Source organism: Monomorium pharaonis, chromosome 4 (assembly GCF_013373865.1).
Source record: "Monomorium pharaonis isolate MP-MQ-018 chromosome 4, ASM1337386v2, whole genome shotgun sequence".
In the NCBI taxonomy this organism is placed as follows: Eukaryota; Metazoa; Arthropoda; class Insecta; order Hymenoptera; family Formicidae; genus Monomorium; species Monomorium pharaonis.
This window is the reverse complement of record NC_050470.1, coordinates 11899193-11923963: the sequence shown is the minus strand read 5'-3', so window position 1 is coordinate 11923963 and position 24771 is coordinate 11899193. Positions and strand designations below refer to the sequence as shown.

Below are 24771 nucleotides of genomic sequence, written 5' to 3'. Positions count from 1 at the left end.
GTAGTCGCGATTTTATACCTCGCGGTTTCCCAGTTCGGAGGCCCCGAGAGGCGCGCCTTAACGAGCGCGATCGCTTTTCCAGCACCCCGACTGCCGCAACGTTTATTTGCGAGCAACGGCCAGGTGATATATTGAGCCGTTTGGCACTTGGGTCTCTCTTGAGAAATTTTCTTAATTAATATTGCTATAAAACGGAGAGCAAGAAGTTAGATTTTATTTCACGGGGATATTACGAAAGAGAATTATCAGTTTTATTTCAAGCCCAAGTAGAAATTCAATACAAGGTGAGATATTGGCTCAGTAACAACTTTAGTATTACAACTCTTTTAGCACTGAGTACCGTACTGGGAGATATGGATCACTTAAAATATAGTATACAGCTATAACTAAAGATTAAATAGAAGAATGTATACATACGCAACTGTAATTAGTAAATAGGTTTAAAATGTAAAAAGTAAGTGTAGTAATAATGGAATTATAAATAATTACTTTCCTGCTGAGAACATCAACTGGCAGTATTATCGATTCACATATTGGTATACTATGACACTGTTATTTTAATACTAGTATCCATTTTTCGGTTTCAGTAGCAAAACCACGCCAGAATTCAATACTGACATTTCATTGCCACTTGGAAAAAAAATTCAATTTCTCTTTCTCTAATATCATTTTTTTGGTTTTTAAACGGTTTTAACTGCACAATTTCGGTGATAAAACTCGCATAATAATCGATTTAATTATCATTATATACAACTTGACCTCCACACAGGACATGTCTCGCATGATCCTAATTATCATGCGGCAAGCTGTAATCATTCGGCGGCGAAAGGCCGTTTGTTTAATTAAACGCACAAAATCCAAGTTTACAAATATTATCTTTTTAAATATTACCTTTTTAGCGAGTTTGCGCGTAAATCCTAGCATTTAGTGGTTATTAAAAGTTCCACTGTCGTTTCGCGGATGCGGTTTTAATAACCCGTGCGCTTTAAGAGGTGTTTCGCGTTGCCGCAGGTAAAGGACTAAGTAAGTGGACGCTTTAGGTTTTTGTACAGGCTGCTTCATACGTAAAACTCGGGAAAGTGAAATGGCGAATGTGCGGATTCTAATACGTGGTCGCGGAAATTAAAGGAAAATTTTATATTAGACGATCAACAATTATCGTCTTGACGAAAAATCAAAGACGACTGATAATACGAGTCTCTTGTAATATATTTAATACTTTAACATTAGCGCAAATTTTTTTCATATGTATAATATTTATGATATCGTTTACTTCACATAGTATAGTGATATATATGTAAAAGATAAATATTCACAAGTAAATGAATAAAATGAATTTTGTAAAAAAACAATAGCATTATAAACATACGGAGCAAATTTTATTCTCTAAAATCATGGTATAATTGTAAACAATTTCGAAGATAGACTTTAAAGAATTTTACCTTAATTATAAAATTTAATGTAGTAAAATTTAGATTAATAAAACACTATAACTTTCCTACGATTTATTACAATTGTATTAAATAAATTAGATAAATATTTTATCAATAAAAGTTTTATTTAAATTTTACTAAATTATACGACATTTTATTAAAATTATAGTAAAAAATCTTTCAAAAGCTTACATTGTTTCACGATTACCATAACTTTAAGGGTAAATAAAATAAAAAAAAAAAAAAAAAGTCCTCCATGCATATTATATTACGTTGCGCGTAAACAACAATTTTCATGTTCACCAATCGCAATTCTGAAGGAGCCTGTAGATCAGCGTAGGACTGCTCGGCGATGACTCGGATGATCCTCTCTGACATATTTAAGAACTGGTTTCTTTTAACTACGGCGTCAGTCAGCGCCAGTCAACCTAAGCGAGAAAAGTATTTGTCGCATCACCTGCCAGACGCAAGAGAAATATATTGTCGGCTGGCAGTAAAATTCAAACGACACCGATACGCGAACGATAAGTCGTCGAATCGTGGGACCACCTTAAAAAAATCGAACGCAGCAATCGGACAATTATTTTATATTATGCTCCATATCGTTGCGCGCGCGCGTATTTTTAGAGCCGGTTCGAGCCGCTTTTAACAGCGATTTTACGTTCCCTTTTTCGCTAAGGATAAGGTGAGTGACATACTAAGAAAAAGAAATCGCCAAGTCGCTCGTTTCGGCTCTTTCTTGAACGACTGGCACAGTCAGGATATTTATATTTTCGCATGTGGAAAAAAGTTGAATTCCAATGTGAAAGAGAGTTATTCAATTTATGTCCTTGATTCATGTTTTCCTTTATATTGAAAGAAAAGTTGACATTTGTATCTAATACATATGACTATAATTGAATGTTAAAATAATTATGATAAGAAGCTCCTGTTTTTAATTATTTCTATTATAATATTAATAATGATGACATAAAGTGTTATGTACACTGACAAAAAAATAGATTATAAATTATCATCATATTATTATTATTATTATTACATAGTTGATACGAAAATGGCTCTCATTTTCAATGCAATTTATATCTACATTAATAACATTTTTTGTCAGTGTAACACTTTGCATGTTTACTAGCATTATAATAACATTATAGTAATAACTATAAAAATGGAGTTTCCAATAATTTTCTAACTAATTATTTAATATTCAATTGTAGTTATATACAAATAATTTTTTTTATCAGTGCGCCACTTAAAAATATATCTAAAACATTTTAATTTTTATATAATACGATCTCTTTTTCGTAATATTAATAACATTAAAAGTAATAAAAACTGTAATACACTCTGGTGTAAATGTATCGCTACAGAATCAAGTTTATAAATTCTACATTGTCTTGCTAATTATAGACCTTCCTGATGTGCAATTAATGCAATTCTTAGCTTTTTCTTAGTCTCGCGATGTAATGTATAAAACCGCGCGAATTAATTTAATACGTTTCCCGGCCGGAGTCGCACAACTTCTGCGAATAACAAAAAGATCGAAAAAACTGAGTCCCTGTGTGATTTGTGGGCAGATAATATTTCCATGTTAATTAGGCCGCGAATTCTCTGCCGGTTTCACTTGTATGTTAATATTCTCGCTTGTTGCGCCGGATATTGCGTTAACGTATCACCGCCGCACATCTTTCGACGCTTGCCGCTTTGGCACTTTTTTGCACGCCTCACGCGATAAGTCTTTGAGTAATGAAGCACTCAATTAAGATCGGTATCGCCAGGTCGACAGGTGCGCCGCTGGCAAAGTGAAAGGCGAAATCTGCTGCGATTTATTCGTTTTAATAACAATATAAAGCAGCAAAATGACAAGTCAATGATTGTTCTGCCTATTTTCTTAAACGTTTCTATCAATTGTGTTGCAAGATTAATATTACACTGCATAAATTATTAAACAAATTAGAATTATTGTAGTATTTAAATATTTAGAAGAGATTCTATTATTATAAATACAAATTTTAAAAAAATTATCGATATTTAATATCGCAAAAATGTCAGAGTACATAAAAAAGTAATTAAATTGATCGTCGAGAAGGACTTTCCTCGCTTATGATGATACCCGGACACCCTAAGGGCGGCGGCCTACTCATTTCATTAATAACTTAAGCCATGAAAACAATGGAAGCATGCGGTCTTAACAATTAACCGGTTTAAACGCGCATAATGAAAGTTATAACGACTTGTTCTCGACGATTACGTTGCATTCCTTCGGGGATTTCCGCGAAAGTCAGTTGTTAGCTGAGCTTTACAATCGTGTACAAAAATCGTCTGTCAAGCGTTTCAGAATTATAACTCAAATGTTAAGAAAAGATAAAATTACTTTATAGTGATGTAAAGAAAGTATAAAAGAGTTACGACAAAATAAAATGCCTTTCCTAATCTTCTATTACTTTCAATCTGCGTCATAATCTTTAATATGAATTTTTGTATAGCGTTACGCATATTTTATCTCTTCCTATCTACCCTAAATTGGTGTGCAGTATAGAATTAAACACTAGGGTGCAACTTGGAAGCTGCAATTTATAGGAAATAAAACGGGCGATATAGCATGAATGTAACTGTCGCGTATCCGGCATATCATATTTTAATGTCGGTTGTCCACTTCACGCTATGAGAAACCTTACATTACTTGGCATCGAGATGAATTAGAATATGTATATTCTGTATATAATATTAGGAAAAAAAAAATGTAGAATTAGACAGGTATAGTGATGTACAAGGAAGTAAAATGTTGCAACCGTGCATATTTCATTCTATTGCTCTTTTCGTATTCGTCTTTTTAATATAATTGTATTAATTGGCAGTAATGCATAGCTCTGCTTGTTACTGCTTTTCGGAGAATAAGCAGTGACATAAAAAAAAATAAAGTAATATAAAATACTCATACATAAATAATTTTTAAATTTAAAACAGGATATTTTTGTTACTCGATATTCACTTAGAAATTAATTAGAATTAAATGAAATTGTCCAGTAAACACAATTTTCGTTCTACATCACAAAAGTTTTACTTGTAGTAATAAGTGTGTTGCTTTACATCACCAAACTTTCCAATCTATTTCTCCCTTTTTGTTTCTGATATTTTCTTATTATTTTTTCTACAAAATCGGATCGGGTATGGATAATATTAATAACAGTCGAGATGATACGAGGTGAAGGCGTATCCCGGATAGTCTCTACCGTTCATAGACAACGGCAATAGTCTGCAGGATTGTCTGCAGGTTCCGCTAGATACCGTGCCATAAGTTCGGCAGTTACGGGTAATAAGAGAGCGAGGGTGTAGGACCCCTGGTAAGTGCAACTCGTACGAAAGGAGCCTGTCGGCCGAGGACGAGAGTCCTTTCATGCATACCGTAGTATCCTCGGAGCCTCCGTATACCGAATCTACCCATCTCGCCTCTTCGCTCCTGCCGAAGTCTCGTTTGTCGGGAACAAGGAGGAAGACTTTCGTCCCCTCCCTCCCGCCCCCTCGTCTCGACGTATAGGCACATGCGTTACGCGAAGGACATAAGCCCGAGGAGTATCCCGCCGCGAGTTATCGCGCACGGGTATGAATTTCACGTCGCGCTCGCACGTAAAACGACGCTCGATCGCGCGCGACGCGAGGGGAAAACGACCGAAGACGAGGACGAAGACGTATTACGCGGGACCGAGGCGAAAAACTCGGAGGGTCGTCTAATTCGTTTTTACAGCCGCGCGATACAGGCGGAGAGTCTCGTGTCTCTCCTCTCTCTCTCTCTCTCTCTGATCAAAAAACGTCACCTGCGTACGCCTGCAATCGCAGGCGAGGAGAGCGACGCGGCCCTACGGCCGCCCGGTAATTCGAAAGAGATTTATGGGCCGCTGCGAGACACGAGACGGAAAAAGGAGGAGCCGGAGACGCATTCGACGGACGCGCGAGAGACGCATGCGATTGCGAGAGGCATTCAATTGGCAATTGGACGATCTTATAAGGGAACATCCACTTGTGAGACTTGAATTTTAAATGTCACTGTCGATGTCGCCTTCGGTTTCTTTTTTGTCATTAAAAGGGGTGGAGTGCACGAGTCGAAGTAGGAGATAATTTTTTGACATCAAGGCGCAACTTTTAAGAACGTTAATGCGAGAAACGTTGGTATTCTCTTGGAATTCGAGACTTCAGTGTTACCGCAAACATGCAGATATATTTGATAAAATATAAATACATTCTTCAATCATAATATTATATGTATGTACATATATGCACGTCACTATATTCGTACATAGCTTTAATTCAATATCCTGCAGGGTATCACGTTTACTGATTCAACAAGTTTAAACAACAATATCGTCAATTCCTTGGCGGTCCAGTCCTCTCTCTCCCTCGCGTTCGAATAAATGAGACAAATAAATAAATCATGTCGCAAGGAGAGTGGCCGATGGCCAATATCAACATTTCAGAATGCGGAATATCTCGCTGATCCCCGTCTGTTTTCCTTGTACATCTGCCGTGCGGGTATCGCGATGTGCCGTTTAGGACCCTCCAGCTCTCTCTCGCGCGCTTAATATCAAAGAATCTTCCGGCGGCGCACACAGTGGAGCGTCTAGAGCGTTTCAAAATGCGGGAGTGAGAGAACGAGAAGGGGGGAAGGAGAGGGAGGGAGGGAGGGAGAACATCGAGAGAGAAGCGTAGGGTTGTAGTTTTGGGAAAAAGCAGGGCGATGGTAATCTTTCCTTTGGCCGATGTGCAAAATCACGCGTCACCGCGTCCGCCGTCGGTCGTTTCATATAGACATTCCTTTCTGCCTTCTGTGCTTGTTCCTGTATCCTCTGCCCTTCCGGCCACCCGCACGCACGCACGCACGCACGCACGCACGCACGCACGCAGACACGCGTGCCAATCCCGGGGAATGAGTGAGTGAGTACGAGAGAGAGACAGAGAGAGAGAGAGAGAGAGAGAGAGAGAGAGAGAGAGAGAGAGAGAGAAAAGAAAGGGAGGGAGGTTGTCGTGGCTCCCTCATTCGCCCGAGGTGATTCGCTCTCGAGATTGCGGATCGTCGAAATGAATTTATCGCCCGAGAATTTGCGTAAATCCCGACGTAACGAGAAACAGGAAGAGCAGCTCCCGTCGCACCGAATTTCGTCGGAACGACGTCGATGTCAGTGATAAGAACGCACCGAAAGGCTGTTGCTGTTCTCAAATGGTGAGAGAGACGTGTCCGAAATAGGGGCTGTCAGGAGAAGGCGATGATCGTTAAAGATGATCTACTAAAGATGATTTCAAAATATATAGAAGGCATTTAACATTCAGAATTTAAGAAATATTTAGGATTTTTAAGACGCACAATTATATAAGTCTAAAAATCTCACAATTAAGAGTCTAATAATATTTTAAAGAGTATAGAAAGTAACGAATTCTTCAAAGTTCAATACACACACAAGAGTCATAGAACAAGTAGAGCTTTGGAGTACCTAAATTCGATTAAGAAAACTTACAGTTCGAATCAAGGAATTCAAAAAAGGAAATTTAAAAATTAACGAATCTCTTGACAATAAAAATCTAAAATTTTGATCTACAAATTCCACTTTAGCAGAATTTAAAGAAATATAAGAACTGCAAAGATTGTCGAAATGATGAACATAAACGTTCAAAAGTTCAATCCGCAAGCTGTAACACTTAACTCTTAGGACTATATTTTAACAACCAAGCATAGCTAACGACACGGATTCATAAGCATGCAGCAAGGAGAAACACGGTGTAACAGAGGGAGGAAGCGTCCGCAAGCTCTCGATCGCTCGTACCGAGATAAATCGCGGCGTGAGCGAACAAGGCGATTGCCAAGTTGTCGATGGGTGCTCGCAGCAACCGTTAAGGGCGTCGAGAGGGCGTGGGGGTGAAGGAAGGGAGCACTTATATAAAGCGCGGTGATATATAAGGGATTTGTCTCCGCGGCACCGTCATACGTCATGTCGCAAATATTAACTCTGATACAGGCCATTCATTCACTTAATTACAAACAGCCGTGATTTAAGGCAGACCGTGCGGCGGGGGGTCTCTCAGGCCGGGGCACCAGCCAGCGGTTTTGGTAGGTGTCCGAGGTGTGTAGCTGATACTGTGTAGCTTTCTTTACGATCCCTCATTTACACAACAGGACCCGGGGGCCACAGTTCGCCGAACTGATTTTCGCCTCCTGCCCCTACTGACCTCAACGTTCTCCAGACCGCGGAAATACCGCTGCTTCAGAAAAAAAAAAATGAAGCATGTGTACGTAAGTTCCAGGAGTTCTTAGCGTGATGTAATTTCGCGTGTGCGCGATAAATTATAATTTTTGGCAATGCTGAACTGAAAGTTAAACATTGCCAATTTTTTAAACGATACATTTTGTCTAACTACTCGTAACTGCTCTTCATATTTCGAAAGTAGAATCAGTTAGGTAGTATTTAAACACATTTATAGAGATACATTATGTGTATCTAGGCCTGTATCTATGGTACAAAATGAAGTATATCTAAATTGCTTTTCAAATACATCAGAGAACCTTTTCCCCTCTGCTTAAAAAAATGTAGGGAGCATCTTTGCTTAAAAAATTGTAATCTATTCTATCATCGTGGCACCTAACAATGTGGAAACGAACAGCATGAACCTCGATGTACAATTTTGCACGTATAAAATTCTTGTGTCCAAATGAACTCTGTCTAAGTGAATCTCAAAAACAATAACTGACAGTCCTCTATTAGCATGAAGATTTTCTCTTATTTGTCAAATAAAAAGATATCGCATCAATCACATCCTTTTCTTATATAAAACATTTTTTAAAATTTAACACAATTCTATCTATTTTTTATCAACATTAATTGAACCATTAAAAGTCAAATTTTAATACAACAAAATAAACTAAATATTTTTCAAGCATTTTGGTATACACCAATAAATAAAGTAGAAATCGTAATGTAAAGAAAAACATTAATAAAGAATTTATTCAGTATATTTTATTCATATTACCATTAGTAAGGAATAATTTAAAAGTATCTGAGTATCTGTGTCTATATACATTTTAATTTGTGTATTTGTATCTGTATCGAGGTACATTTTGAAAATATCTTAGCCATATACAACGTGCTAGAGAAAGCCGTAATGTATACCAACAAAAGTGAAAAATTTATATCATAAAAAATTAGAGACGCTAAAAAATCATATAATGAGATAAATAAACATTAAATATTGTAATTTTTAATCGGTATATTGCTAAATTATTTCCCACCTCACGGCACAAGCAGTAGCATGAAGAAAATAACGATGGTAATGATACGAACAACGCACCTAATAAACGCATCAGTTTGAACGGGCGGTTTGCAGATACCCAACGAAATGATTTCCAATGTTACATATAAGTCTTCCAGGTATTTAATGGCACACGGTTTCGCACAGCTGCGCGGCTTTCGCTTCGTTTCAATTGCGATGCATCCCTCACTGACATCACGAGACGCTGCTCCGTTCAATTTCTTTTTTCACGCCCTTTCGCTTACACGTCGTTTTGCCTTCGTTCCCTTTCGTTTTTCTCGATCGCTGGCTAACTTCCTGCCGAAATCCAGCCGCGTCCTTTTCTCTTCTCTCTCTCTCTCTCTCTCTCCAGGTGTACTCGAGAGGTAGTTTGCACATGGTAGCACGAGGTGGCTATCAATATCAATTCGACGCTCGCACAGGCTGCTTTGTAATCATTTGACCGCCTCGCTTCTCATCTCGAAAAGGGACCAACCGTCGGGATTTACCCCTCCTCCCCTACTCTTTCCAATCGCCTCTCGAGCCAGTCTCGTGCGCGTGCTGCGGCCACAAACGCTTTTGGGACTTGTCTGCGATTTGTGTTGCCGCGCAATTGCCAGAAATGATTTCGAGCTTAGAAATTAATAGTTATTCTGTGACTCTTAACGGCAGTGTCGATATCGTTACATTGTCGTTGCGCACATATTATATGTGACAAAAAAGCTGCGCAAGGACAATCTAACGACACCGAACTGTCGTTAAGAGTTACAGAATAGGCCTATTAATTTACGAAATAATTATTCGCAATAATGTCAACATTTTTAGCTTCTACAATATTTAATTCTATCCTACTTTACTGCACCGATCAACTTAATTTCAAAAATCTCCAAAACTTTTCTAACGTGTTCGACGAAAAGGATCCTAATTCATTTTCATCCTTGTAGATCGACAATCCCCAGGCAGTTCAATCGAAACACGATACACTCGATAATGCTCTGTCTCTCGTTAATATCACAGAGCTAATAATTTTTTTACGCTGCGAACTGTGAAAAGAAACGGTATCTGGGGCTTGGCGAGATGCACGAAACGCAAACGACTTATGTTGGAGCTCGCCTTTGTGCGCGCCAGACCGAAAGGCTCGCTCGCTCGCCAACGTGCCAATATTCATAAACACGTCCGACACGGCCTGCGATATCTTACTCAACGGCGGCCTCTCTCGCTCTCGCTCTCGCTCGCGACGCAAAGCGGCCGCGAGAAGAGAAGCTTGGCTCACGGGCCCACGGGCGCCGTGAGGGATCACGAGGCGGGCTTCGGGCTTTATGCGCGCCCGTGGGTGGTGATAAAGATGCATGCGGATCGATCAGATCGGTAGCGGACAAATACTGCTCGGTGGCGGCGCGGCGGATCGAATCGTCGGGCTTCTATTCGCGCGCGCGCGCGAGAAACATTTCTGTGTTTACGAGGATTATTTTTGGAATATATTGAATGGACAGCTTTCGATATAAAAAGAATCGCGTTTATCCTCCGTTGAGACGCGAACAAAGGCTACTCAAGTCTTCTCTCTCTCTCTCTCTCTCTCTCTGAAGGAAACTGATGCGATTCTATTTTACGCCACAAAAATAATCTGTCAGATACATTCAGGTGTCACTGTAGCGAAAAAGCTATCTCAAAGACGTCGAGTTACCAGAAATTGGAGTCAAAAGACGCTATTCTGTGTTCTTTTTTATAGAGCTTATGTAAGATCATGTATTTATGTCTCATATATGTTTGCGTCGCGAACGTGTGAGAGTGTTACTCTATTTTGAAGTCGTAAATAACTTAAGAAATGAGTCGAGAAATAAATCTAGACCTGATTCAAAACATAGTAGTTAAGTAGTATTGATTAAAAAACTTTTTTAACTCGTCACTAGTTAGTAACTGGCTGTAATCAGTTTTTCTAATGTAACTGCTGTTTCTAGTTACCACGCAAAAAAAAATAGTAGCAGATGGCGCTGGTTTTGAAAAATGCAATCTAACTAGACAGACACCAGTAGTTTTAAATTGATCAGCAGATTTAAATTGAGGTTTATCATATTTCATAAAAAATCTGTCTAGTGACTGAAAATCTGTAACATACATTTTAATATCAACAGCATCATTATAAACCAAATAAACAACAATTAAAAAAATAATATAAAGATAATATATATAATTATGCTTTCCTTAGTTAATTGTTTTATAGCTACTAGAAAAAGTGAACGTTACTTTACTAGTAGCTAGATATGTAAGGTACAACTTTTCTATCCGGACTAGATGAACATGAAGTTCAATTTCTACTTAGGAACAAACAAGCTGACATTTACCTATAAATTCTATTTTCCTCTAATTATAACTCCAACTATTAATATGCGCTTAAAAACATTTAAACGCGCGTATCCCTGATATATTTAATATTAAAATCATTATTATATAAAAGATACATTTAGATTTAATACGATAAAAAGTTTTGCGCGAAATAACGCTACGTGAAAAATCATTCCGATCTGCGCGTGTCACGGTTAAAAAAAAAGGGAACGGGGAACGTTCTCGGTTATAGTGAATGATTCACCGGGAATATTATATACTACGACAATAAACGTAGGTGTCCACTTCGTAAAGTAGGCTCGCGCTGCCGTATTCACGTAACTCGTACATCCTGCTGCTGTCTCGGTCCATCTCTTTATCTTTATTTTCCTTATCCCGGTGACCACCTTGCAACGCGGTGAAAGAACAGCGAAGGCCAACGGGGTCGAGGCGGGGAAAGTGGAGGAGGAGTGAGAAGAGATACGGTAGAGCTTCCGTGGATTCACCTTGCCAAATGAACGACTCGTTTCGGGCCGGTAAATCCCTCGATTCCCGAGCTCCCGTTGCGTTTGTTGCTTTATTTTCTTCCGTCCGCTCCCGCATGTCTTATTTTGTCCCGTTGTTGGACCCCGTTGTGTGTTGCAGAAAATTCATCGCTCTCACAAAATTATATTCCCACGTTCCCTGAAACTCCAAAGTTGTCGCACAGGACCGTGTGACACGTCCGTGAAATTTTTCTGTTACACTCGTCATCCATTTTAAACGTGGAAAAATGTACATAGCTGTATATTTTTTACAAATACATAAAATAAGTTAATTGGTAATTTTTAATTAACGGACTTTTTCACCCGGACACTCGTGACTAATGTTTATTAGAGAAATTATCATAAATAATATAAAGTAGTTGATATTTAATGAGACGTTATTGTAGCAACGTCTCATTTTGCAACAATACAAAACACGAGGGCCGTGGGTTTAAAATGACGTAACTAATTAGCGGGAAGCGTCGTTAGCAAATAATTCCCTCCGTTTGTGCGAGCCTACCTCTACGGGTGCCTACCCGCGTATCGACTATATCGTTCATAACCGACCGCGAAGAGCGCAAAACGCTAACCGGTTGCGGGACACCGGTGGTCGTACCGCGCGCGTACCGTAAACGTCACGAGCGGCCAGCAGTTCTTTGATATCGCTGAAGCGTGAGGACGTTTTGGCAGACAGACGGATGGACGGACGAGCCGACAAGGGGTCTGGTTATGATTGTGATATTACAGTTGGTTCGTAGGCTCTCGGAATGTGTAGTCTCTTCCTTCTCTCTCTCTCTCTCTCTCTCTCTCCCCACCCTTCTCTCTCTTTCTCTCGCTCTCTCGCTCTCTGTTTCGCTCCCTTCCGCCTATGTGCATTCTACGTGGATGCATGCTTGCCCATCAGGCTGCGCAACGTAGAGCTAATCAAACGGGCCAACCCGCTGTGCGAATATTAATTAAACTCTCCGTTACGCCTGAATAGCGTGCACAGAGGGTCGCAGGGGGAGGGAAAGAGGGCGAAAGGTAGCGTGAACGCGCAGGTTACGCTTTCGCGCGCCCGCGAGTGCTACATCTGCGAAACGATGATTCTGTTTGAGGAAGCGAGTGGCGAATCGCAGTCCCGATATCCCAATATGATGTAGGATCTCGTGGGGGAGAGACCATTCAGATATTCCTCTGTAATCTAATTGCGCTACCCTGAATTCCCTGAATTTCACCTTCACGTTACATTCTATAGAAACTTTTAGCAAGACTGTATCTATTTTCTTTTCTAAATATTCAATAATATAACGTGCAATATTTTTTAATTAAAGAAAGTTAGAACTAAATCTTTTTTACTTGCTAATCTTACTCCTTTCAGCTGATAAAATAATGATAAAAATATTCACAATACAATTCACAAATTTGCGTGTAAAAGTCTTAGGGGAGAAGGAGAGTTTTTCTCTTTTCTCCGCACAATATTCGTGCCTTCGGTCCTTTTCACGAGGGAAGATTAGCGTTCCCGTTGGCTTCATAAATAACCGCGAAGCATTGTTAAGGAGCCGGGGCGCTTTGTGGAATCCGCGGGTCGTTTTATTCGCACGGCAATAAGCGTAACTCAAGATACCGCGTGTTTTTCCGCCGCGCACAATATCGAATAATTAAATCGAGCGTGTCCGCGTGATAAAACGATACACCGCGCCGCGCGGAGAAAACCGTACAGCGGCGGTGCGGTGGAACAGGTCGCGCGAGAGATAAGACCGCGACCGTGAATTTAACTCGTTATCGGTGGCGACTTGTTGAGGTATTGTTAAAGCAGCCCGCGGCATCCCTCTCGAGACGCGAGAGAGAAAGAGAGAGAGAGAGAGGATTCGCATCACGCTATCGCGCGCATGGCTCGCGTAAAGAATCCCAAATAATTGATGGAACCTTTCTACGTCCACCACCTTTAATGCCGGCCATTTTATGTACTTTTCTATGTAACGACTCAACAACACGTTTCGCGCGTTGTTGTCTCTCTAATTCGAATTCGAGATTTTAAATTTCTGCATTAAAAAAAAGAAAAAGAAAGACGTTTGTTGGCATCAGCGTACAAAAATGAACGATATCGCGACGTTTCGCTAATTCGCAGTTTAGATTTCTCACGACTTTAACGTCCGTCCCGCTTATGGCGAATATCGTCCATTAGCGTCTACCTTGTGCTGCAATGTCCCCGAGATACCGTCCCGAAACGCCAAACGCGATGAGTATCCCACTCTCCGGCTTCCTATTCTCACGGGGCGAGATATGCAGGGAGGGGGGGGGGGGAGGATGGAGGCGAGGGCACGCACGTTCGTCCGTCGCACGGCGACATTCACGCTTGCCCGCGAAGCGCGTGAGGGAGACGAGTCCCCGGGTATACTTATATAGACGTCAGTCAGATTTCCGACGCTGTAAACGGCTGTATATGGCTCGTTGTAAAGGCGGCCCCTTTGATACTACGAGGCCCATAATGCGCCGATACATACGTAGGGCCTCGCGCGCGGTCGTAAATACCACTAGTCTCATCCCTCCCCCTCCCCTCCCCCCCCCTCGCTCACCCTCTGTCCTCCCTCACAGTGTCTTTCCTTCACCCTGTCTTTTCACCATTTCTCTTCCTCCACCCCGTCGACTCTTTCCTTCCTTTTTGTATAAATTAGATCCTGCCCTCCCCCCCTCGATGTCAGGACGCGAAAAGGCCGTCGGCGTCGAGAAGGTCCTTAATCCGACGACAGCGCGTCGCGACTGTGACCATTTAATTACATATCCATAAAACGGGAGGAGGAAGCGATTTTTTTGGCGCTCCGTCCTTTTACGCCCCGTTTCTATCGTGCTCCTCTCTTCCTCCTTTCGTCGTCCAGGTCCTCCTCGTCGCCGTTGTCCTCGCAAACCGGTCCGAGGTCTTGCCGGACGAGGCACACCTGGATCACCGCGGGACGAATGCGGTGAGATCATCTCGATAAGACGCGTGCGCGGAAATAATTGCAATTTTTTTCCAAGTTCCCTCTTTATCATCCTGAATTACTACACCGACACATTAAATTGTTAAGCGCATGGGGTCGAGATCGTTCATTTACTCGTTAGTTTTGCAGAAACCCTCCCACTAATCGTAACTGGAACCAAAGTATTATCTGATAACATAATAAATCTACAAATATCAACTAATCAAATTGTAAACAAAATAAAACTATTTATATTCTTAATATTATTTAGATATTGATAATCAATTTAAAGAATCAGTATGAAGAAAACCAAAATGTATACAAATTGCATGTATGTAAGAGGCTTTATTTGCTTTGCATTATCAAACAAATAATTAAATTAAATAACATAAATTTATTAATAATAATTTATTACTTTTTACTTGATATTTCAGTTTGTAAATTAACGATTTATTGTTTACAAATATTCTTAAATAATTGCGTATTATTTATACGATTTTACCTCGGCACGATTTCAGCAGGTTTACAATATTCCGAAGCATACACGACTTGTATACTGTTATAGCTAACAGTCAATATTACATTTTAACAACATGTTAAAATGTAAAGTAAGAGCGTTAAATATAAACGCGCGCGAATAGAGATACAAGTCGCGTAAAACTAGACAGATCGTTTGTGGCCCGAAACGTCAATAGCCTAATGGAAATAATTGACGGCCCAGAGCGGATGCAACTGCTCGAGTGAAATGCACTTTGACTATCCGCTAACGAACCAGTCGAGTGGTGTTCATTTTAGTTGTATATACCCGCACGCTTTGTCGAGTGCTCCGAGCGGAAATTCCGCCACGGAAGCGCTAGATTCATAATGCGCCCACTATGAAGAATCGCGATTCTAGCGTGATTTTTTGACTATCCTATCGCTATGCGAGACGCATAGAAATATGGAGTGAAAATATTCCGGCTCCTTTAATCTATGAAACTCTTTTATCTTTGCCGACATTCAACATAATGCAAAACGGTAATATTTCTCTTTCTTATAATTTTTTCATCTACAGTACGACAGAAACGTCTTAATTCAGATTGCTTTGTGCATGAAAAATCTCTTATTTTTTCTATATTCGTACCACCTGTTAAAATTCTTCAGTTATAATTATTTACTGTTTGATAGTAATATTTCTGTCGCAACGTGCTATACTAATTGTTTGCTATATGTATTTGTATTTAATTTCTTCGTTTAATTTCTATGATATAATAATGATTGCAATATTATTCTGTTGTAATTCTCTGATATTAATTTATAATTGCGCTGCAATAAATCTGCTCCGAAATGTCAACCTTTTATATGAGCAAATTTGTATTTAATTTTCTCGATACGTACGTAACGTTAAATATGACTGTCTTTTTTCTCAATAAAAGCACAAAATCGTCCAATCGAAGAATCCAAGAAGCGTCTAACGTATTTGAATTATAGTAATCCAATTAGTTAATTAATTATTAAACATAAGTTGACACTTCTTTCGTGTAATAAGTTTGGATTTTTATAGTTCTCACGATCACACAGAATAAAAGAGTAACATAGGTTACATAGTGACGAGGGATCCGCGGGGCCCCGTACTCACAGTGCAGATTCCACAGGAAAGCGAGATTCGTGTGGTTGTGATACATCTCTCGAGCGGTCCATGAGCGTGCACACGAAACCTTAAGTGGTCCGGTCGATCATCGAGGGGTCGAACGCGTCGTACCGAGTAACTCACTACCGCACCATCGAAACCAAACTAATAGCAGCCTCGGCAGGCCCGGGGTGAGTCGCCTCGGGTGTCGACACGAGGGGAGGGGGGGCATTAAACTATCCAAGGGTGAAAACACTCTCTAGAGCGGTATCCTCAGGGAGAGGGGAGGAGGAGCCAGGCATATTCTACCGATGATCTCTCTCTAATTGTAAATACTTTAATTTGTTTCTGTTCTCTCTGTACAATCGGTGAACTTTTCTGTGCAATTTACCGTGCGTTTCGTTCCTTTTACGCGAAATTCTTCCTCCGTGTACATTAAGCGCGCCGATAATAATTATAAACCAATATATGAATAATATAATAATTTAACGTAAACAAGCCAATAAACTGAAAAGAAATGGGTGTAATTTTGAATAAGTAATTTTAATTAATTAAACAAGCCATGAAAAGTTAATAAGTCGACTAAATATAAATGTCAGTATCAGTGAAACAATCTTTGAATAATTTATGTCATTTAATGGAAATTACCACAGAACATTCCATGATTTATCGAAACTATTTCTCTTTTTACTTCGCAATCACAAATAATAGTGTTAAATAATTTGCAATAACATTTACATACTGATAATTGCATGTACGCAGGTAAATAATTCTTTATTGCTTTTCCACGATCTACTCCCAAGATTCTCAAGAAATATCATCAGTTTTTCTTAAAAGAAAATGTTAATTATTATTTGAAGATTAGAAAAAAGCGTCATAAATGAAGAATTGAATTGTATCAATCTTTCTCCGAAGGCTTAGGGCGTTTCGGACGGTTTACAAGTCACGGGCAAAAGCAAAATGAAAAAGCCTAGGAGCCTCTCGAGGAAACGGAAGAGAATGCGAGGGAAGGATAGAAAGATATTTTAGCGGGAGGGTGAAAAGTCAAAGCTACGTCGAACATAGTATTGGTAGTTCGTCTGGTGTACACGTCGCTGACATCTGTATTAGCGAGATTACCGGATGGTTTCCCCCGGATCCAAAAGGGATCGAAATACGTGATGCGCAGCCGGTTTCGGACATGGAATAGGTGCGAACGAGGACGGCGTTGGGATGCGCGGGGCAAGGGCGAGGTATGACGAGGGGTGGCGAGAAGAACGGTACGGGTCTTCGCTCGCCGTGAATGACTTTGTATATAAGTCCACTAATCTGTAGGCACGCACAAAGCCGGCCCTTTGTGTCCGCGGGTAGCACGGCAGTCAGTCAGTCATCCAGTCAGTCAGAACAGTCAGTCAGTGGACCTCGGCTGGCATTTAGGGGTTGTTTGCGCGGCGAGGGTTTGCTAGAATCGCACACGACTCGCCTGCGCTTCTTCTTTGTTCCGGCGTACCAAGATGGCCAGCAAAATTTTGCGTAAATATGCGGTTATAATAAGTCTGGCTAACAGAAAGAGAAAAAATTTAATTTAACCTACGGCATAAGAAATCGCGCAATTAAACTTTAACAGTACAGGAAGAGAATTTCCCGTTATGCTTTATTTAAAAAAAAAAAAAATATCGGTACAAACTTATGCGACTCTTCCTCTACAAGACCGTGTCTGAATTTCATTACATCTGTCAATCTCTCAGATATTCATCTTTAGTTATATCACGAAAACATTAATTATTACAAAATATGAAACAATATTGTAAAAACTGCTGCATTATCTATAATAGAAAACATGTTTTAGTTACATTCTATGTTAGTTACATTCATGTTTTAATATTTATATTTTTTTGAAAAATAGCCTAGAAAATTATCACGAGTCTTATCTAATCAGATCGAAAAATATCACATACTGTATAACAAAATTTATATAAGATGTTATATATATTTATCGTTTTTGGCATTTATTATATTTAAAATAATAAATTCATAATTGTTTAACATATTTTAAATTACTGAAATTTAACTATGCAGTTTAGTAAAAGTAATCAGAAACATATTTTATATGTTGTTATATCAAAGTATAAAATATGTGTCTAATAAATATTAAAATAAATCACAAAAAATTATATGAACTTCTTTGAAAAACAATTATTCTACAACTATCATAATTTTAAAGTAATTTTTAGACTAAAATTGTATGCAAAAATTCTTTTTATGATATTATCTGTTATAGGAATCAGATACAAAATAGAAAATGTTTGTACTGTATAACTATTATCAAGTCAAGTTATTGTTATTATATTATTATCATTATTATTATTATGAAATTATTATTATTAATTATTAGATACATATTAATAAATTATAAATTTTTACATAAATTGTAAATTTTGCACGTCATTGTATATATTTGTATTTATAATAAAAGAAAAAAGCAGTTCTTAGTATCACATAAATAAAAACAAATAAATATTTGTCTATTGTCCAAAACAAATAATAAAAATATTTAAAAAATGTTAATAAATTCTCTCTCTCTCTCCCTCTCTATCCATAAAAATTCAAAAATTTAATATTTAGCATTTAATTCAAACGCAAGCCATGCATAATCCGATGATGACGCAAAGCCCTTTTGGAGCACCACTGATCTGACTCAATGACCTAGAGATTCTCATATTGCTCCTAGGGATGGTCGATGACACGAAACTGCAATGCATGCCAGTGACATGCACGCCTGAGACGTATCCTCTTTCTCTTGTATACAACACATACAAGATATTAATTAATCATTAATATTAAATGAGTTTATTATTATTATCTCATTATTATTGTATTTTCATCTGCGCTTGACTTGTGATAAATCAGTGGCAGCTGGTTTCCGCGCAATTAGTTGCAAATAATTTGGCGCGCGATCCGCGCGCGCGTTTTCGTCAGACAATCAAGTCGCGATATTTGACGTGTTTCGAAATTTTCGGTTAACAGTACAACGAGAGGTGGAGTAATCGTAACAAAGAAAGGAATCGCCTATGAACGGGCTGCTCGTATCGATATTATTCTTGCGGGCGATCTGTGCCAAGCGGCCGGTTTGAATGATTTACACGTCGAGCAGTGCAAAACCGAAAATGACAGCGCCATAAATCGCGAATATATGCGGCCGAATCCCGCGATATATCCGGTCTCACCCGCTCACAAGCGGTTTTGCATAAATAAATATATACCGCCGACTATGCTCTATATTGCTATGTATGTATATCGCTCGAAATGTTATTAAGACCTTTTCGCGACCATTAGTCGATTATATCGATGAGGAAATCAGTGTTATCGCTTTCGTTCGCTAATCTTTATCGCCATCAGTATAATGTATCTTTAATAGATAATTATTAGTGCTGTTTAACGTTATATAACACTAATATGTTCGATGACGAAACATATAATTAAAACTGTTACCTTGTGCGATAATTTGGATTATAATTGATAATTTAATACAATTCAATAAATATGTTTCTTTGAGCGAAGTTATTACAAGTACAAATCTCAACGGTTTCATATCCTAAATGCGTTTGCTCCTTTTTAATTGAATATAAATTGGAGGTAAAAAGGAATATCGCTTTAAAAGTCCATATTGGATAATGACTGGATATAATCCATGGAAAAGTCTCTCGTCGCGGTAATGTCGCTGGTAACTGGCAGCGAGAAAACCGTGATCCCGTTCTTCTCCGAGACTTTCCCAGTGGCATGAAAAGGATCCGGGATGGGATTATACAGTCAAAAGTCACAGTTCGAATTTGTCGGTCCATTGAGCGCCGAGCGCGCGGCGAGGCCCAAAGGCTTCCGGTTTCGGCACACCTGCCCGTCGGTATATAACGTGGTAAGACCATCGTTCTACGGTAGCGCGGACTGATTTCACGCTGCGCCCGTGCACAAAAGGCATGTTTAAATTATGATAATTCCCCTGTCCTGTTGGGATACAGACGTGACCTGTCCTCGGTGCTTTCGCATGATGACGTTGCGAATTTGCGATCGGAATTCGCTAGACACTCAAAGGAAGGCATTTACGGATATTTACATAGAAGGGAAAAAGCAAAGTTAAAATCCTTAAATTACATCTGCAAACTAAAAACCTCTTAGAAAAATAACACAAATGTAATATTATTTTAATATGTAAAAAAATACTCTTAAATATATTATAAATATATAAAGTCATGTTTCTTAAATTTTTAAGTTATTAAAACTAGATGAAATGGGATTAAATAAAGAAATTATATATTAATAATAAATTTCTTTACCGAAAGACAAAAATACTGGTTTTAAATAAATATTTCTTTGAATAGTACTAATAACATATTTTATAGAAAATCAATAATATTTATTTAAAACGAGTAATACTTTCTATAATTTAGAAAATATTACTTGTTTGAAATAAATATTATTGATTTCCTATAAAATATGTTATTAGTACTATTCAAAGAAATATTTATTTAAATTCAGCATTTTTTTCTTTCAGTGTTCGTATATATTTTATTTCAATACACAATTTATAAAAAAAAGAAATAATTTATATATAAGATTAAATATTTCTTTTGTTTCTTCTCTTTTTACAAAATTTTGTTTCTAAATGTAACTTTTAGTCTATTAAAAATTAAAACAGATAATATTTGAACACAAAATACTTGGACTGTAAAACAAAAAACAGAAATATTTAATTTATAAAAATACATGTATAAAATGTCAAGTAAAAACTATGATTCTAAATAAATACACAATTTTTGCATTAGATAAATATCATCGTTTAGAAATGGACAAGTTTGATCGAGCGTCAATTCGATATCTCACAATTAGGCGGCATTACTTCAGCGCCTAAGTCTTATTCTATCAATTTAGTGATCAATGCTGCCGATCCATCAGTGCGAGCCGCTCGTTAAGCGGGATTTCCCGTCAGTAAGTAGATTATGCGCATTGTTAATGACCGTAAAGCGCACACCGCGAGCGCGATGATTTAGTTAATCCACAAAATATTATTATTACCCGTATATTGTGAGTCTGACCATTCTATAATACCCTTTTGTGCGGTGGTTGAAACGTTTCCCGATCCTCCTTCGAATTTTCCGCTAAATTATCATAGCAATTCGCGCGTGCGCGCATAAAAGGGAAAGAAGAGAGAGAGACAGAGAACCATTATCACTCCGTAATGTATTTCCTTTATGCATTCGAAACTATTCGATTTTCGTTTTTTTTTTACCCTTTGCACGTATTCAAGTTTTACAAAAAGAATTCATCAAAATGCGAAATGAAATTTTTAGTTTCCTCAACGTACAACGCGTACATATATAAGATACAGTAATGTGTTTTGGGATTAAATTTGATTGTCGCGTTATTTGTTGCGCACAATTAGCGACGACAATAATTAGCGATTATCGACGAGGTATCAAATAATTAGTCCAAAATACAGCATCTTTCCTCGAAGGATTAAGATAGGAGCGCGAGAAAGGGTCGGGCTTGATTGTACCAGCTAATATCCTTTAGTCTTATCCTCATTATTATCCTCCCCTTCGACTACTTCGAGCAACGAGGCGTTTCGCTAACCGGGCGTCGGCTGATATTAAAGCACATCTTTAGTCTCATACTAATTTTGCACGGGGACCCAACTACCGGATGATCCTTTAAACCGGAATTTACCTCCACAAAGCATAGGAGATCTAATTTCATAAAGACGCTCGTGCATCGCGATGAAATATTTTTCACCTGTTTAGATTCTGTTTGAGAGTTCCTCTCAAATATTAAAAGAGATAAATATTCAAAGTTTTGTTATTTTAATTATAACATTATTTTACAAAAAAGAAGGGTAATTCACGTAAAAAATTAAAATTTTATTATAATTTTACATTTATTTATCGTACTAAAAATTAATATGTCGTCACAGCAATTTTTGACCGTAATTTCTAAATTAATAATCATATATAATAAAATCTTTTCCGAGAAGAATTTGTGAAAATTTAACGCGGCAGAGAAATGGAACGTGTAAAACCGAAAAAAAAAGAAGAAAAGCGGAAAAAAGAAAATTTCCCGAAGAGGTAAATTGCGGATTTCGCGGGTAACACGCGCGAAGAGGATCGCTCGCTCCCCGCCGCGATGTGTCTCTCCTCTTCTCTTGCCGCGCGTGATTTACGAGCCCTCCGCCCTCCACCGGTATACCGGGAGTTATGCAGAAACGTCGGACGTACGACGACCCTCGTGGCATCTCCTTTCGTGATGCTCTCGTGGGTTTAGTAGCGTCGATTAGGCGGCTCTTAGGGAGCTCGGGGGCCGTTCTTGAGTGGCTACAAAGTGAAACGTAGAAAAGGAGCAACCCTATACTTCGCTCGGGCACTTCTCTCCCACTCCCTCTCTCTCTCTTTATCTTTTTCTTCCTTTCTCTTCTCACGTCCCACGAGTGTGCGTCCTCGTTCTTCCTCCTCGCCATAGTCGAGAGTCGAGACCGCTACCACTCGTCTCAAAGAAGAGCGGCGATACTGGTACTAAAGCATTAATTAATAGCGACTGCGTGCTCGCTCGCTCGCTCGCTCGCTCGCTCGAAACGGTATTACGGTGTACCGGGGCTATCTTCGTTTTATGGATACAGGACGTTTCGAGGATGTACCTTTTTCCCGGCGCGCTCCTCGGGCAGTAAAAGCCGTCACGAAGGAAGACAGAAAGACTCGTCGGTGGCTCCTTTCGTTTCTTCCGACCGACCGACCTTCCTCCGGATTCTCTCTCTCTCTCTCTCTCTCTCGGGGAGCGAAATGTTTCTAACAATTTTGTTCGCGAGGTCATTGTACGATATACCGTTCGTCTTAGCGACTCGATCGAGGTCTCGCCAATCAAGAGTGACATTACCGTGGAATGCGGAGTAAAGGTATGGGACGATGCTAATTAAGAGTAGAGAATCGCGAAGAGAGGAATGGTGGGCTAATAAAATTTATAACAGGAATGTTCTAGCTCGGAACTAGTCCGAGAATGCTACACAAATATAGTTAAATATAAAATAGAACAAGGATTAAAGAGCCAAAGAATTGTGGAAGGACGTATAATTTCTTAAAAATCAGATCTTTAGTCGATCAAAAAATTGTAGAAAAGACCGCGGACTAAAAGTCTTAATTCTAAGAGCTTCCAAACTTTCGCGGACGCGTCACACGGCACTTATCTTCTCACGGATTTCCGGGCGAAAAAATGTCGAGCGGTACAGACAGGATTCATCGAGTAACCATATTTTTATTCCCGCGTAAAAAGCGCGACCTCTCCCCCCCTCTCCCCTCGGCCCCTCTTCAACGACTCGCACGCTCGACTACCCTTTGTCTTCCCCCATCGAGAGGGCCCGTCGCTCCGACGGGCGCCCTTCGCGCCAGCCTGATTTCCTCTAAACTCGCGAATAAAAGTTTACACCGCGAGCGGCGTCGCGAGGGTGCACTGGGAGAGAAGCATCATAAAATCGGGATTCAATATCGTAAGCGAAGGACGCGGACAGCGAGGGGTGACAGGAAGAGGGTTTCGGGCAGGGACGGGGGCCACGTCGTATGTGTCACGGGGATGTCAAGGGGCGCCTCGTCGGTCGGGTTCGAGGGACCGTCGTAGACGCGCATCGTACGCGAAAGCGCACGTGCAGGCGCGCAACTTACGCCGATATAGTCGTAATAAACGCACACGCGACAAAAAAAAAACGGCGAGAAGTGTTCGCTCGTAAATGCGATGGGGAAAAATTTCTTCGTCGCGCACATTGTAAAGAGAGTATGTAAAATTACGTAAATGATATAACAATTACACAATTTATGGTATAGTAAAAATACAAAAAAATTTTATGCGTTTCTGCTTTAATTGTGCAAAATTGTACTAGACAAAAAATTACAATAACAATAGTATCTTTTATCATATATATTATATTTGCGGTTTTTCAATAACGAAAAAAACGCATGTTCGTTGGCGAATTATTACGTTAATGTTTCTATTTATTTTCAATCGTAAATTTACGTTTGCAAATGATATAATTACTACAAATAAAGAACTTCATTTGTAAGCTGTAAACTTTTACTCTTACGTGTGTAAATATAAATATACGCCCTCAGTAGCGAGCCCTAAAATTATATGTAATTTATTCTTTTTACAGTGCATAGCGATCATCAAGACATGGCGAAAAATAGCAATCTTCATATTCTCGCTGCATATTATATTTAACATTTAAATGTGGACTTTCGGGTTCTCGCTTTAACGTTGCGCGCGTTTATATTGTATATACTTGTGTTAACTCGAAATCAGACGGCCGCATTTAACCAAATATGCGGTGAGAATATGGACCAACGATTCTGATTACATATTTAGCTCTAAATGTTGTTGCCTGATTTTCATCTCGTGTTCACATTGAATATAATAGTTATGTTAGGTAAATATATCCGAGGGAAGCAAGTGTTTCGCATTTAGCATTAAACATGTAGAGAGAAATATGAATTAATCCGGGAAGAGAAAAAGGAGGAAGGGAGGAATTGTAACGAAAACATGCAAATGATCCATTTTTGGGAATATTTTTACATTGAATTATACTGTAAATATTATACGATTACCACTATAAACCGTTAAAAAATGTATTGTTATTATTAAATTGTTATACAAACATCGTTAAGGTG

General features: G+C 39.0%; 1 protein-coding gene across 6 annotated transcripts in view; it reads right to left on the bottom strand.

Moving 5' to 3' along the window:
- Positions 1-24771, bottom strand: part of LOC105831939 (E3 ubiquitin-protein ligase RNF220) — a 201940-nt gene that overhangs the window by 35636 nt on the left and 141533 nt on the right. The gene's annotated exons all lie outside the window — the stretch shown is intronic.